Source organism: Plectropomus leopardus, unplaced genomic scaffold (genome assembly GCF_008729295.1).
Source record: "Plectropomus leopardus isolate mb unplaced genomic scaffold, YSFRI_Pleo_2.0 unplaced_scaffold1970, whole genome shotgun sequence".
Lineage (NCBI taxonomy): Eukaryota > Metazoa > Chordata > Actinopteri > Perciformes > Serranidae > Plectropomus > Plectropomus leopardus.
This window is the reverse complement of record NW_024621274.1, coordinates 1-7,339: the sequence shown is the minus strand read 5'-3', so window position 1 is coordinate 7,339 and position 7,339 is coordinate 1. Positions and strand designations below refer to the sequence as shown.

At 43.8% G+C, this 7,339-nt stretch overlaps 1 pseudogene; it reads right to left on the bottom strand.

The window, feature by feature from the left end:
* Positions 1 to 1,012: 1,012 nt before the first annotated feature.
* Positions 1,013 to 7,267, bottom strand: LOC121965351 (annotated as a pseudogene).
* Between the last annotated feature and the right edge of the window lie 72 nt (positions 7,268 to 7,339).

The following is a 7,339-nucleotide window of genomic DNA, read 5'->3' as shown; positions in this document are numbered from 1 at the left end:
CGAGGGCCCTTTCATCGCTGCCTGCAGCTTTAATATTTCTTGCGCTGTGTTTAGACGACTTTAACGTGTATTTAACTCTTTGAACTCTGAGCACGTTGGTGTGATTTTTTTCAAACACAGACAGTTAAGGCCACAACAACTTGGAAAGAAATGTTCCACAAATTTAAAAAAAACAACAAATGGAGGATATTTTTGGTCATTAAAGTCCAAAAAGAATATTAAGAATTAGAATATTTTTTAAAAAAGATTATTAATACACCACACGACGAGGAATAATCAGGCCACAAATAAACTTGAAAAGAAAAAGGACATTGAAAAATTAAATTTAAAATGTGAAATGATAATTTGAAAATGTAAAGTGTCAATAAAGAAGTGAAATTTAAGATTTAAAAGCTTAAACTGAAATTTTTCGAAATCTTAAATTCTTAGAATGAAATTGAAATCGATAATGGACGTAAGAAAACAGAAACATCATATATGAAACCTAAAATGGGAAATTAAAGCTTAAATGGAAGTACTTATATTAAAAGCATAAACAAAAAACATTTTAATTTATTGATTGCATTTGCACTTAAATATCTGGCATTTTAAAATGGATCTTTTCTGTAATCTACTAATTTCTTCCTAAAAACATGACAGATTTATATTTTGTTATTTTGTTATACTTGTTTGTAAATTAGAAAAAATACAAATACAAATAAATTAGAAGACAATTTTTCTTATTCTTTCTTTTTTTTTGCTTCAGGTGAGTTTCTTGTACATTTTACTTATTTTCGAGTCATTTCTTCTAAACTTGGTTGCCTTCCTCCGATGTTTGTGAATTTGCTGTTTTATCCTTTTTATACGTTCATCATTAACAAAAACATGTTAGCCTCCAGCCGTGTCTTTGACCTCTTGCCAACCGTGTTGTAACTTTTTCCAGAGATGTTAAATCTGACGTGTCACATGTCAACACGACACGTGACGGATCTACGTCCTCTGTTGGTGGTTAATGAGGAGCGTGACAGAGCGGTCAGTGTGATCACAGAGAAAAGCCCTTTTTAATGGAGACAGAGCAGAAACAGAGACACAGGCGGAGGGGACAGACGGAGGGACGGAGACACAGACAGACGGAGGGACGGAGTGCAGCTACATGTCTTTCAGGAGGGAGCCTGAAGACAGCAGCAGGACACCGTAACAGGAAACAATAAATAAGTTACCGTTAAAAAAAAGCAAATCTCCAGAGTGTCCGGACCACACAGCAGAGTGCTCAGATCAGTATTCATTATTAATACAGACGGTATCATTTATACCTTTCTGATGATGACACTTTGGGTAAAAACACTCCAGAAATGAAGTCATACGGACTTGGTCATGTGACAGTTGTGCGTATGTTTGCAGTGAATGTATTAGCATGTTAACTCGCCAGGTAGCTGCTGCAGAAGCCCCGCCCCCGTAACATAAGCCCCACCTCCTCCGTGCCTCATTACAGAAAAGAAAGGGACAATTTCTTCATGTAAAAAAACACAAGAAAGAAAAGCAGAGAGTCCCAGCTGATGTGTCCCTGCAGCTCCAGAGAAAAAACAGTCAGCAGGAGGAGGCGGGAGGAGGCGGGAGGAGGTGGGAGGAGGTGGGAGGAGGCGGGAGGAGGAGAGCCTCCCACAGCGGCTCCGTCTCTGCAGCTTTACTCCAGGTCCTGAACGCGACGGCAGATTTCAGCTGTAAACTCTGAACACTTGGAGTTTCCTCCCAGGTCCTTCGTCAGCACCTGAGACACAAACACAAAACAATTCACTGTTTCCATGGAAACGGGAAGCACTGAACACTACTAACATAAACCTTTAGGGACTGTTTGTCATTAACCCGTTAAGGACTGTTTGGCGTGTGAGCGAAGTGTGAGCGACATGTGAGCGTCGGTGTGAGCGACAGTCTTACCTTCTTGTCTCTGATGGTGTCGAAACACGCCGTTTGGATCTTGTTGCCGTGGTCGTGGAGACCCATGTGACGCAGCATCATGACGGCGCTCAGCAGCAGGGCGGTGGGGTTCGCCATGTCCAGGCCAGCGATGTCGGGGGCGGTGCCGTGGACCTGCAGGACGCACACACGCAGATTATATTCGTATGTTTTATTGGTTTGAGTGATGTGCGGCAGTTTATGTTGTGTGAACCAACAAAAATTAAACACATGATCAAATGAGCATGACGAAGAGTAAAAAAATAACAAACCGATTCAAAGATGGCCGACTCCGTTGGCTCCAATGTTCCCACTAGGAGTGACCCCGAGTCCACCGATCAGACCGGCACACAGGTCACTGAAAAGATCACCATCTTCATCATCATCATCATCACCATCACCATCATCATCATCATCATCATCATCACCATAATCACCATCATCATCATCATCATCATCACATCATCATCATCATCACCATCATCACCATCATCATCATCATCATCATCATCATCATCATCATCATCATCATCATCACATCATCATCATCACCATCATCATCATCATCACCATCATCATCACCATCATCATCATCACCATCATCATCACCATCATCATCACATCATCATCATCACCATCATCATCATCACCATCATCATCACCATCATCACATCATCATCATCACCATCATCATCACCATCATCACCATCATCATCATCACATCATCATCACATCATCATCATCACCATCATCATCATCATCATCATCATCATCATCATCATCATCATCATCATCACCATCATCATCATCATCATCATCATCATCATCATCACCATCATCATCATCATCATCATCATCATCATCATCATCATCACATCATCATCATCATCATCATCACCATCATCATCATCATCATCATCACCATCATCATCATCATCACCATCATCATCATCATCATCACCATCATCATCATCACCATCATCATCACCATCATCATCATCATCACCATCATCATCATCATCATCTTCATCATCATCATCATCATCATCATCATCATCATCATCATCATCACCATCATCACCATCATCACCATCATCATCATCACATCATCATCACCATCATCATCATCATCATCACCATCATCATCATCACATCATCATCATCACCATCATCATCACCATCACTATCATCATCACCATCATCACATCATCATCACCATCATCATCATCACATCATCATCATCACCATCATCATCATCATCATCATCACATCATCATCACCATCATCATCATCATCATCATCATCATCACATCATCATCATCACCATCATCATCATCATCACCATAATCATCACCATCATCATCATCATCATCACATCATCATCATCATCACCATCATCACCATCATCATCATCATCATCATCATCACATCATCACCATCATCAACATCACCATCATCATCATCACATCATCACCATCATCATGATCATCACCATCATCATCACCATCATCACATCATCATCATCATCATCACCATCATCATCACCATCATCATCACCATCATCATCACCACCATCATCATCATCACCATCAATCATCACCATCATCACCATCACCATCATCACCATCACCACCATCATCATCACCATCACCAACATCATCATCATCATCATCACCATCATCAACACCATTATCAACACCATTATCACCATCATCACATCATCATCACCATCATCACCATCATCACATCATCATCACCATCATCATCATCATCATCACCATCAGTCAGTGAATCCTCACAGTGCAATCACAGACTAAGGATCACAGACAGGTGTTACTGGTCTGACCTGAGGATGTCTCCGTACAGGTTGGGCATCACCAGGACGTCAAACTGAGTCGGATCCTGAACCATCTGAAAAATCCAGCAGATCAAAGTTTACAACCAGAGAGAAGGTGACAGCAGAGCTCCGGTCTGACGCTCACCTCAGACCAAAGATTCATGACGAGACCAGTCCAAACCTGCACCGTCCTAAAAACCTGCACCGTCCTAAAAACCTGAACCGTCCTAAAAACCTGCACCGTCCTAAAAACCTGCTGCTTCATTCTGCGAACGTACTAAAAACTTTGTACAACACGAAAAACAATTTAACGTACGTAAAACTTTTTAACAAACTAAAAACATTTTAATATACTAAAAACAATTTCATGTAATAAAAATAATGTTCATGTACTCAGAATGTTTTAATGTACTAAAAACATTTTAACATACTTTTTTAAAGTACTCAGAATGTTTTAATGTACTAAAAACATTTCAACATATTAAAAACGTTCAAAAATATTTCACAGGTTTTAACGCAGTAAATGTGTTTCATCTGGTGAATCTTTGGTCTGAACTTAACGGCGGTGATTCAGTCTGTGACGTCCTCTCTGTGGACAGATTTGGGATAGGAGGTCAGAAGGATTTAAAGGCGTCGTCGGCTGCCGAACTCACGTTGAGACACACGGTGTCCAGGTACATCTCAGTAAACTTGATGTCTTTGTAGTTCTCTGCTACCTCACGACATTTTCTCAGGAACAGACCGTCTGACATCCTCCTGAGACACAGACAGAGGGACGGACAAGGAGACAGAGGGACAGACAGAGGGACAGAGAGAGACAGACAGGGAGACAGACAGAGGGATGGACATGGAGACAGATAGAGGGACAGACAGAGAGAAAGACAGACAGAGAAATCCAACGAATATGAAAAAAAGTACAAGAAAATTATCTAAAAATATGAAAAAAAAAGTTTAAAAAAAAAAAAGGTAAACAATGCTTCGAAAAAAAATTAAAATGAGAAACATAATTTAACGGAAAGGTCTGACCTCTTTATGTCCAAAATGTCTCTATACTGTCTCACTGTCTTTCTCTCTCTGTCTGCGTCTCTCTCTGTCTGTCCTTCTGTCTGTCCCTCTGCGTCCCTCTGTCTGTCTCACTCTGTCCCTCTGTCTGTCTCTCTCTCTGTCCTTCTGTCTGTCTCTCTCTGTCCCTCTGTCTGTCTCTCTCTCTGTCCTTCTGTCTCTCTCTCTGTCCCTCTGTCTGTCTCTCTCTCTGTCCTCTCTCTCTGTCCTTCTGTCTGTCTCTCTCTGTCCCTCTGTCTGTCTCTCTCTCTGTCCTTCTGTCTGTCTCTCTCTGTCCCTCTGTCTGTCTCTCTCTCTGTCCTTCTGTCTGTCTCTCTCTGTCCCTCTGTCTGTCTCTCTGTCTGTCCTTCTGTCTGTCCCTCTCCGTCCCTCTGTCTGTCTCACTCTGTCCCTCTGTCTGTGTCTCTGTTGGACTCACATGATGTTGGCCTTGTGGACAGCCACCACGCTGCTTCTTTGGTTGTTTCTGGCGTACTCGAAGGCGTACTCTGCGATGCGTCTGCTGGCGTTCTCTGTGATCAGTTTGATGCTCTGAACGACGCCGTCCACGATCTACCAGAAGAAGAGAGCTTCAGATGAGACGGAGGACACGGCTGGACATCATCAGGCTCCTGGAGTCACCAGGAGACGCCTGGAGACGCCTGGAGACACCTGGAGTCCCCTGGAGTCACATGGGGACACCTGGAGACACCTGGAGTCACCAGGAGACGCCTGGAGACGCCTGGAGACACCTGGAGTCACCTGGAGACGTCTGGACAAGGAATAAATTCAGGAATAAATCCAGGAGAGAGAAACAGGAAAACATTTGTGAACAACGCTGCTGTCACTTTTCAAGGACTTTTCCAGGATTGTCCCAGAACTCGTGGTGACGGTGCAGAGAAACAGGAAGTGGTCATTCCAGAGGGAAAAACAACAGGAAGGAGGAGGGACTTGATGAAGCTCAGCAGGATGATTGACAGGAAGTGACATCACAGACAGACGCACTGCCAGTTCCGGATTTGTTTTTTACCTTTCCTTTTTTTGATCTTCTCATGAAATTTCCTTCTTCAATTCTCTTCCAAACTCACTTCGTGCTCATTTTCGGTCGTCTCTTGTTACGCCGCTCAGCGTCTCCTCGCCGTGTTTTTGCAAGAAATCAAATGAATTTTGTTTAGATTTCAAAGGTTTAAAAACGGGTTCAGATCTGAGCTGACAGTGGGACACAGACTGGTCCCATGAGGACTGTGATGGGTGAACAGGTGAGGGTCCTGCTCCTTACCCTGTAGGTGGACGGGATCAGAGTGGTGGTCTGCAGGGAACAGCTGAGGAGGCAGACCAGCGTCAGACTGCAGCTCGAAATAACCCCAACAACAACACAATCATTAACCCTTCATGTTCAGGGCCAGAGCATCAGGCTGTTACTCCTCTGTCTGCAGAAAAGGTCAGACAGGGGGACAGGGTGTCTCCGCTGTCAGTCACAGACAGGGGGACAGGGTGTCTCCGCTGTCAGTCACAGACAGGGGGACAGGGTGTCTCCGCTGTCAGTCACAGACAGGGGGACAGGGTGTCTCCGCTGTCAGTCACAGACAGGGGGACAGGGTGTCTCCGCTGTCAGTCACAGACAGGGGGACAGGGTGTCTCCGCTGTCAGTCACAGACAGGGGGACAGGGTGTCTCCGCTGTCAGTCACAGACAGGGGGACAGGGTGTCTCTGCTGTCAGAGACAGGGGGACAGGGTGTCTCTGCTGTCAGTCAATAATTCAATTAAATAATTTGAGTTTTTGCCAAGACTTTTATAAAAAGTAGTGTAAGAAAAACTTTTCAAAGAAAAAAAAACTTTTTTTAAAGGTCAGTTTTATTTTTAGAGAAAAAAGAAGTTTAGCAAAAACTTTGAATGAAGACAAACATTTTTGAAGAAAAAAACAGCAAATTCCTTTAAGAAAACATAGTTTGCTCCAAATTTTTAGAGAATAAAACAGCAAAAAACCCCAAAGGAGGCGCAAAGAGTTGTGAAGAGGACAAGGACGAGGACGAGAACGAGAACGAGACGAAAATCACTGTCAGCTGATGAGGAAAACATCAGTTTGAAACTGTCAGTCAGCTGATTCTGTTTGAGTCAAATGACCCTTTAATGACACGGAAAGACGGCGCCCACTCACCACATGTTCGATGCCGCTGTACTCGCCCTCCGTGTTCTCCCGGATGGTGACCAGGTTGACATCGGTGTACGGAGTCTTGTAGCCCTCAATGGAAACACACGGGCGCACGTTGGCGTAAAGGTCAAAGGTCTTCCTGAGCAGCAGGTTCATGGAGGGGTGACCCGCGGCGATCGGCGTCTTTAGGGGTCCTGTGGGAGGAAAGATCCGGGTCAACATAGAGAACCACGAGGAACCTTCAGGACCACACACAAAGAACCACGAGGAACCTTCAGGACCACACACAAAGAACCACGAGGAACCTTCAGGACCACACACAAAGAACCGCGAGGAACCTTCAGGACCACACACAAAGAACCGCGAGGAACCTTCAG